The sequence below is a fragment of the Acinonyx jubatus genome, chromosome D4 (genome assembly GCF_027475565.1).
Source record: "Acinonyx jubatus isolate Ajub_Pintada_27869175 chromosome D4, VMU_Ajub_asm_v1.0, whole genome shotgun sequence".
Classification (NCBI taxonomy): Eukaryota; Metazoa; Chordata; class Mammalia; order Carnivora; family Felidae; genus Acinonyx; species Acinonyx jubatus.
Genome location: NC_069391.1, coordinates 4,263,320 through 4,272,624, shown reverse-complemented (window position 1 = coordinate 4,272,624; position 9,305 = coordinate 4,263,320). Strand labels below are relative to the sequence as shown.

At 48.1% G+C, this 9,305-nt stretch overlaps 1 long non-coding RNA gene across 1 annotated transcript; it reads right to left on the bottom strand.

The window, feature by feature from the left end:
* Positions 1-237: 237 nt before the first annotated feature.
* LOC113592904 (uncharacterized) lies at positions 238-4,955 on the bottom strand. The gene is made up of 3 exons (XR_008290879.1): positions 3,865-4,955; positions 2,438-3,596; positions 238-444 (listed from the first exon to the last, which is right to left on the bottom strand). It is a non-coding gene; the product is annotated as an uncharacterized LOC113592904 (long non-coding RNA).
* Positions 4,956-9,305: the final 4,350 nt, after the last annotated feature.

The following is a 9,305-nucleotide window of genomic DNA, read 5'->3' as shown; positions in this document are numbered from 1 at the left end:
CTTTGAACAATGCAATACATCTTGATGTCTTTTGCTGGTTGTTTTCCCTTTCCCAGTAAATACGGGAACGAGGAGCTGTTCGGGGCGACAATTCTTCCAGTTGTCGACCCCTGCTCCCTTCCTTTTGCAGCTGATTTCTTCTGCCATGCGCCGCTGGGAGGCGGCAAGAGCTGGTACGTAGGGACGCCTTCTGGTCACCTCTCTGATACACCAGGTATGGAGGCTCTTGCCCTTCTGTCGGGATCTCGAGCTGCGAAACTCCTCTGGAAGGTGTTCGGAAAAATTGGGAAAGATTGGATCCACAAATGCTCAAAGAGAAGTGCATGAAGTTTGTTGTAGTGGTGGTTGTTCCCAGGCTTGGCCTCAGTATCGCCTGGGGGGTGGAGAGTCCTGGCCTCCTGAGGGAAGTACTCAGCACAGTACTATCTCATGGTCAGATCGATGCTGTGGAAGAAAGGGTAAATGGCCAGAAGTTCCTTACGTGTAAGTCGTGTTTGCTTTATGGGACCAGACAGACTTACGTAAGACCTGTAAGTTGGGTACCAACCTCCAGGCCCTTTCAAGGTTGCAGACTCGCCCCCAGGCCTCTTCTCAGGAAGGACCACGTGTTAAACCTTTGTGTCCTCCTTATCTCGGATTGGCAGTGATGAGAAGTCCTTCCCCTGAAAGGGAGGCACGTTGACTGAAATGCCCCACGAAGGTCCACGTTCCACTTTCCTTGCAAGATTTTCAACAAAGGAAAAAGGACTTGGGAAAATTTGCAGACAACCCTGATCAATATACAGAAGTGGTCCGGGGCGCCTGGGTGGCTCAGTCGGTTGAGCGTCCGGTTTCGGCTCGGGTCATGATCTCACAGCTCGTGGGTTCGAGCCCTGCGTCGGGCTCTGTGCTGACGGCTCAGAGCATGGAGCCTGCTTCGGATTCTGTGTCTCCCTCTCTCTCTGCTCCTAACCCACTCGCATTCTGTCTCTGTCTCTCTCAAAAATAAACATTAAAAAAAATTTTAATGTAGAGAAGCGTTCCCAAACCTACCCCACGTTTGAACTTTGTTGGAGAAATGTTATGTTAATACTCAATCAGACCCCACAGCCACAGAGAAATAAGCCACCCTACAGGCTGCTGAATCCTTGGGGATGAACAGATGACAGATTTTGGAGAAGGACAAATGGGGGAAGCGGATTACCCAACGGGAAGGCAGGCTACTCACCTGGACCCCAAATGGGACTATGACTGACCCCTGGGAGTTTGGAGACAGAAACACTTCTAGGCATATATTCTGAAAGGCCTGAGGAGGACCAGGGCTAAGCCCTGAAATTATTGGAAGTTAGCTCATGGGGCCCCTTTGGAACCCCCTTCCACCTTTTTGGAGAGATTAAGAGAGGTTTAATACAACATACTTCACTTTCCCCTGACACCCTAGAGGGGGAATTGATATTAAAAGATAAGTTTATGACTCAGTCAACTCTGGGTATTAGGAGAAATTTACAAAAATTGGCTATGAGCCCAGACAACTCTTTGGACACCTTTTTGAAGACAGCTAATTGGGTCTTCTTCTTCCTCTTCTTCACATTTATTTATTTTTGAGAGAGAGAGACAGAGAGCAAGAGAAGGGGAGAGGCAGAGAGAGAGGGACACACAGAATCAAACAGGCTCCAGGCTCTGAGCCGTGAGCACAGAGTCCGACGTGGGGCTCGAACTCACGACCCGCGAGGTCATGACCTGAGCCCAGCTGAAGTCAGACACTTAACCGACTGAGCCCCCCAGGTACCCCCTGGGTCTTCTTTAATAGAGATCAGGGGGAGACCCGTGCAAAGGAAAGGAGAGGTCACAGAAAGGCTGTGTTGTCGGTGGCAGCCACGGAAGGACAAGCAGGCCAGCCAACCCGAGGGGCTCCTGGTGCTTGTTTTAAGTGTGGCCAAACAGGGCATTTTAAGGGAGAGTGCCCCCAAAAGCCACTGTAAAGGGGACCATTGGAAGAGGGACTGCCCTCGTGGATGAACATCCAGAGGTCTGTCTCCTCCTCAAGGGACCCGTCAAGACTGATGGCACCCAGGGTTCCATCTCTCTGCCCCCGTCACACAGAAGATCGTTACGGCACAGAAGTCTCAGGTTAGAGTGGAGCTAGAGGGGACTGAAATTAGCTTCCTCCTGGGCACAGGGGCCACCTATTCTGTCCTCCTTTCCCATCCTGGTCACCTCACCACTCATAAGGTGACAGTAAAGGGTGTCTCAGAGAAGGTCCTAGTCAAATACTTTTCAGAACCCCTCTGTTGTGTTCGGGAGAATATAATGTTCACTCATTCTCAATCATGCCTGAAAGTCCCAGTCCCTTGTTGGGAAGAGATACATTAGCCCAGATGAAGACTAAATTGATACTGTGTCAGGCCTTTCATTTGGGGAGAGAGAAAACTTAACGAACAGCCCGAAAGATATTTACCAGGAAAAATCTGTCAAGGACAGTTCAACAAGTAGTTTTGGCCTGTGACGTCTGTCTTAGAAACAATCCTTTGAACCACGACCTTGCCCTCCCAGGCAGTCAGAGAACTGGAAGCCATCCAGGAGAAGACGGGCAATCAGAGTGCATGCAGGTGCCAAGGTCAAAAGGGCTCCAGCATCTGTTGGTACGGGCTGATGCTTTTCTAATTGGGTAGAGGCCTTCCCCTGCAAAACGGAAAAAGCACAGAAGTAATAAAAGCTCTGCTTTATAAAATAATGCCCAGGTTCAGCTTACCTAAAAATCTGCAAAGTGATCACGGGCCCTCTTTCAAAGCTGGCATTAGCCAAGAGATGTCGAAGGCCCTGAGGAAAGATTATCGCTCGGACTGCTCTTGGAGACCTCGATCCCCTGGTAAAGTAGAACGAGTAAATGATATCTTAAAAAAAACACTTAAGGAAACTGTCCCAGAAGACTCACCTCCCACGGCCTTCTACCCTTCCCATAGCACTCATCAGGGTAAGAAATACCCACAGGTCCAGGGTTTCAGTCCATACAAACTGTTCTACGGAGGTGCCTTTCCGATAAATGGCTTTTTATTTTATTTTAGAGAGAGAGAGAGAGAAGAGAGAGCGAGGATGGGAAGGGAGAGAGAGAGAGAATCCAAAGCAGGCTCCGTGCTGTCAGTGCAGAGACTGATGCAGGGCTCAAACTCCCGAACCGTGAGCTCATGACCTGAGCTGAAACCAAGAGTCAGGAGCTCAACTGACTGAGCCACCCAGGCGCCCCTGACAGATGACTTTTTATTGGATCCTGAGATAAATGCCCAAGTTAAACATTTACTTCTTTAGTTCAGTTTCAACAACAATCACGGCAAATGTCCAACAGTTGAACATGAGAAAAAGGAAGAGTGGTTTGGAAATTGGGGGCAGGATCTTACGGGCGCCATCTTGTTGGTCAGCACAGTCATTTGTGGTTTTCTCTTTGTGGCTGCCGATGTCTGTGCCGCCTCATGCCTGCCAGCCTTCCTGTGGAGCCATAACCGGGGACCACTCGACAGACCCTTGGTAGACTCTGAGTGCCATACCCTTCTGCTGTCCCTCTTCAGCTTGAAGAAGCCAGAACTGTCACTGTCCTTGGTCCCCCATGGCAGTGAGGGATCCTATTCCAGGGGGAGGAATGAGTAGGGAAAGGGTTAACAGTAGGCAGGGAGAGATAAGGGACCTTTGGGGAGGCTGACTTCAGCTGAGGGTGGGAGGCAGCAGCAGAGGGTTTGGGGTGGGGGGGAAGGGATAAACACACTCCAGCCCTGCCTGTGTTAGGCGCCATGGATGGAATCTCACAAACTAAGTATCCAGTTCCTGATAAGGTCCCATTAAAAAGTCAGGGACAAAAATCCTTGGCGGCAACCCAGTCGGGACCCCTCTCACCCTTGAGAGCTTTGTACTTGGCTCAGTATACTCTGTCTCTTTGCTCACTCTCGTGTCTGCGAGATTCATTGCTCAACTCGGTGAGACAAGGACCAGCGTCTCTCCCACTCACCTGCAACACTAGAACATTAAAGGGGTTGAATCAGTAATTAAAAACCTCCCAAGAAAGAAAAATTCAGGAACAGATGGCTTTCCCAGTGAATTCTACCAAATGTTTAAAGAAGAATTAACACCAGTATTCCTCAAAGTCTTCAAAAAAAAAAAATAAGAGAGAAAAGAACATGAGGTCATTCCACAAGGTCAGCATTACCCTGATATCAAAGCCGAAGACATCACAAGAAAAAAAGACTATAGACCAACATCCTTTATGACGATAGTGTAAAATCCTCAACAAGATACTAGCAAACCAGACTCAGCAGCATATGAAAAAGGTTACACACCATGACTAAATGGGATTTATCCCGGGAATGCAAGGCTGTTCAACATGGGAAAAAAATCAATCAACATAATACCCCACATTAATAGAATGGAGGGGGGAAACACATGATCATCTCAATCGGTGCAGAAAAGAAACCTCTTCTTTCGCAAAACCCAACCTCCTTTCACGATAAAAAACACACCCAGGAAACCAGAAATAGAAGGGAACTTCCTCAACATGATAAAGAGCAGATTGGCTGCTTTCATCGCTGCTGGAAATTCTAGCCAGAGCAGCTAGGCAAGAAAAAGGAGTCACGGGCAACCGACATGGTCAGGAAGAAGTAAAACTCTCTCTAAACACAGGGGACGGGATTCTGTATGTAGACACATCAAAGAAAGCACAAAAAAGAGCACCCTTCGGACATCTCCAATGCAGGAACTTAAAATTCTCAGTCATGGGGAGCCTGGGTGGCTCAGTCGGCTGAGCGTCTGACTTTAGCTCAGGTCATGATCTCACAGTTCGTGGGTTCGAGCCCCGCCTCAGGCTCTCTGCTGACAGCTCAGAGCCTGGAGCCTGCTTCGGATTCTGTGTCTCCCTCTCTCTCTACCCCTCCCCCACTCATGCTCTGTCTCTAAAAAATGAATAAACCCTAAAAAAATTTTTAAAAAATAAAATAAAATTCTTGGTCATGTTATTGAACCCTTCTGAAGCATCTTTTCAAATTCACGTTAATAGTATTTCTACATGAAATTCCCCCCAAAACACATCTCCCAAATGTCCGCCACCCTCCAATGCCACCTGCCCTAGAAATGGTAGAAATTTAAATTGATTGAAGTCAAAACATCAAGGCTTTGAAATGCTTATAAGAATTACAAGAAGGCTTGAAGTTGCTAAGTAGCAACTTCAAGAAACTTGACCTTGTGAATGAGCTAAGGGAGCTTCCCGTCTTAGCACCGGAGGAAGTGCCCTTGCAAACAGTGGCCCCTGGAGCTGAGGCTTAGCAAGTTCACGGGAGCTCACCTCTGCATCCATCAATCCATTCATTCACCAAATATTTATCAACCAGCTAAACTGGGGGGGGGGGGGGGGGGGGAGGGGAGGGAGGGGCAGTGGTGAAAATGTCATTGCCCACAATTCCAAATTCCATGTGCTCTCGTTGCAGATAAAGTATCTTTATATTTGTTTCAATGGTCTGTCTTTGCACGAAGTGCTACACTGTAGATTCATGGTAACTCTTGAAACTTGCCTGCAAATATTCCCACCTTGTCTTATCCCAAGACTATATTGGCTACCTTTTGCTTTTCCATAGGAGTTTTAGAATTAGTTTATTAATGTCGTAACAGATTCTATTGCTATTTTTACTTTATTGTATAGAGTCTACAGATCAATTTGGGGAGAATTAGCTTCTTTACAATTGAGTCTTCTGATCCATAAATAATACTATATCTTCCTTTTTTTTGTGTTTTTGTTTTTGTTTTTTTTTTTAGTTTATTTGAGACAGAGACAGAGAGAGAGAGAGAGCAAGCGGGAGAGCGGTAGAGAGAGGGGGACAGGGGATCCAAAGCGGGCTCTGTGCTGATAGCAGAGAGCCTGATGCAGGGATCAAACTCCAGGGCTCAAACTCATGAACCGTGGGATCATGACCTGAGGCGAAGTTGGACGCGCAACCAACTGCTTTGGGCTTTGTCTCCCTCTCTCTGTGCCCCTCCCTCGCTCTCGCTCTGTCTCCGTCTCTCTCTCAAAGATAAACGTTAAGAAGAGGAAGAGACGCCAGGAGGGTACACAGAACAAAGTCCACAGAGGACACAGCGAGAAGGTGCCATCTGTCAGTCAAGGAGAGGGCTCACCAGAAACCAACCCTGCAGGCACCTTCATCTGGGAACCGCAGCCTTCCCAACCATGGGAACACAATTTTCTTCTGTTTAAGCCTATCAGGCTGTGATACTCTGTTCAGGAAATCCTGGCCCACTGATGTAACGGCTGAGAATTATCTGCTATAAAACATGTAACACAGTATCTTCACTGAATTGTTTCCCAGACCGCAGCCCCCTTTGGCAACCAAAATGATCTCCCATAAATATAAGCTGCAGTGAAATTCACTTAATGATTAGTTTCTATCAATCTTTTTTCTTTTTCTCCTGCCCCCTCTTACAGTGGCACCGTGAACGTCCGAAGCATTAAGTACCTGGGATTTATGCCTTACGTGAAGACGCGATTTCAGTAATTTCAAATGAGGCACGGCTCCTTCGTGTAAGAAAGGTGCTGTGTGGTCACGAGTACTTCCGGAAGTAATTAGATTCCACTAGCCTGGCATTTCGTGCCTCAGCAATTACAGGAGCGTGGTTTTGACACATGGCAATTTTAGTTAGGCAAGTGCGAACTGAGAGAAGATGCAAAGAGCCAGGCTTCTGTTTAAAGCATACAGTGCTGCGAAACTCAAGAGAACGACCTAAGGTTTTCAGTTAGCATAACCAGCCCACAGGACGGCTTGCTAAATCACAAAGACTTTTGGGAGCACAATTCCAAAGGGAATACCTTTCCCAGGTCACAGCATTTCACTAAACCGATAGAGTCGGCTTTGATACGAGAAAAGCGTACCTTTGTTGGAGTCACGTACTACGCTCATGATAATTTGCACTCTGAAAGTTACAATTTAAGCACCGCATCAAAACATTTGCATTCAACGGTGGGTTTATGATATTGCAAGACAGTTCACAGAAATTCACCTGGATTCTCCAAGAACAGAATCTCCCTGCTTAAATTTCCTCGCGTGAGCTGTTGAAATTCAAGAACATAGCGGAACAACTGTGTACAAAATGTGGCTTTTCTTTATTCTGGGGTTGGTCCAAAACCAGGAAGAGCTCTAACGCACAGAAAGCTTCAAAATTCTACCTCAAGGAGAGTCAACAGCCCTAACATTTCTCTTCCAATGGTATAGTTCTTTTGCACAGAGGACACGCACGTGTTCTATTAGATTCATTCCTAGGAAGGTAATACTTTCTAACGTTACTATTAACAGTGACTGTGGCAGGCTGAATAATGGTCCCCCCAAGGGTGACCACATCCTAATCCCCGGAGTCTGTGACTATATTACATTACAAGACAAAGGAACTTAAGGTCTGCAGATACAAGTAAGGCTGCTAATCAGACCATCTTGTGGGAGGCCGGACCCCGGTGCCAGGCTGAGACCGGGTCAAGCAACGGCTCCCTGTTGACTCAGCCAACCCGGTGGTTCCCCCTCCCATTCCCCCACTTGCAAAGGCATACGAAAGCCTTGTCAAGGCTGAGAAAGCTAATTCCTGAAGCCTGTGGTCTGTGGGTGTTGGCAGTTAATGTTACCCCCCTTTTCTACCCCGGGTCAAACAGAAACAAACATGGGAACTGTGTTTTGCTAGCAATCTATCAACAAGGTCTTGTTGTGACCCGTTTAGAAAGTTCACAAGGCACACAGAACTAAATGTTTTGGCTGGCAGCGATCATGTGAAACCTGTTTATTCTTAGAATGACCTGATCCATAAGAGTCTTGATATAAAAGATTGTGTACAGCAACAATAAAGCCGTCACTGGGGCCATCAGCCCAGGGGACCCTCCTGTTCCCAAACTGGCTTCTCTTCTTTTCTTTCTTACATTCCCCTACCCTCAGGTCCCTGATCTCGGTGTTTGTTGCGCCGGTCGCGACACCATCTTAAAGAAGAGAGATCATCCAGTCATCCAGTAGGCCCAATCTAGTTAGGGGTTTATAAGCTAAGGACTGAGGCAGAAGTGGGGGGGGGGGGGTCAAAGGGATACTCCGTGAGGATTCGGCCTCTTTGCTGGCCCGGAGGACAGAGGAAGGGAATCCCAAGCCGAGGCACGCAGTAGCCTCTAGGAGCTGGGAATCACACTGCGTTTACATCCAGCAAGAAACCAGTTCTGTAACCACAAGGACCTGAATTGTTCCAAAAAAGCCAAACGAGCAGGAAGCCGATTCTCCTAGAGGCTCTAGAAAGGAGTGTAGCCCTGAGGACATGTTGATCTTAGCGTTGAGACTCACACCTTTGCAGACACTGTGACTCAACCTACCATTACCCACAGTGTGGTGGGAAACCGCGATGAGGGTTTTAGACAGGGTGGGGTGATAGGACCAATTTGCAGCTGTGGGAGGAGGCTGGAGAGGGGCCCGGGGTGGAAGAAGGGAGAGAAGTGTGTAGTTCGGAGAGGATAATGTCTGAGACGGTGGTCGATGGTGGTGGGGGTGGAGAGATTCCAGACTGACTGGAGGCAGAATTGATGGGGTTTGCTAATGGACTGCATGTAGGTATGGCAGCAGCAAGGGCGGATGGTTCCTAGGTTTCCGACTTGAACTCCATGAACAGCGATACCACTGGCAGAAATGAGTCAGCCTGGGGCCGGTGACACACTTTGAGGTGAGCGTGGGCGACTAGAAAATTGTAACACGCCAAGCTTGAGATAGGAGACACCTGACGGGAGACCACAGGCAGGCAGATACGTTTTTTTTCTTTTTTAAAAACCTTTATTTATTAAGTAATCTCTACCCCCAACACGGGGCTCAAACTCACGACCCCGAGATCAAGAGTCGCACGCTCTGCCCACCCAGCCAGCTGGGCGACCCAGCCAGATGTGTTTTTTAGCCTGGAGTTTGGGGGAGAATCTGACCCGTAACCACATAGCTGGGGGCCATAAGCATGTAGACGTTATTTCAAGGCACTGAGAACCTGAAGAGAGCCCACAACAGCCCCGAGGAACCCGAACTCTAGACGCTGGGTGCAGTGGGAGGAACACGGCAGAAAGTCCTGATTCCAAACTTGTATAAATACACGCCTATTACATACATATTTAAAGATGGGCAGTGTGGGCGCGTATCTATGGGGATGACAGTCCAGAGCTCCAGAATTCAGGAGCGGGCTGAGCAAATGAACAGAATTTCCGAGACAGGGTAAGGGACAGGCCGCAGGCCTCAGGCCTCAGGTGCAGGGCGCAGCTTCTAGCAGGAGGAATTCGGTGCAGACAGAGGTAGGTTTGC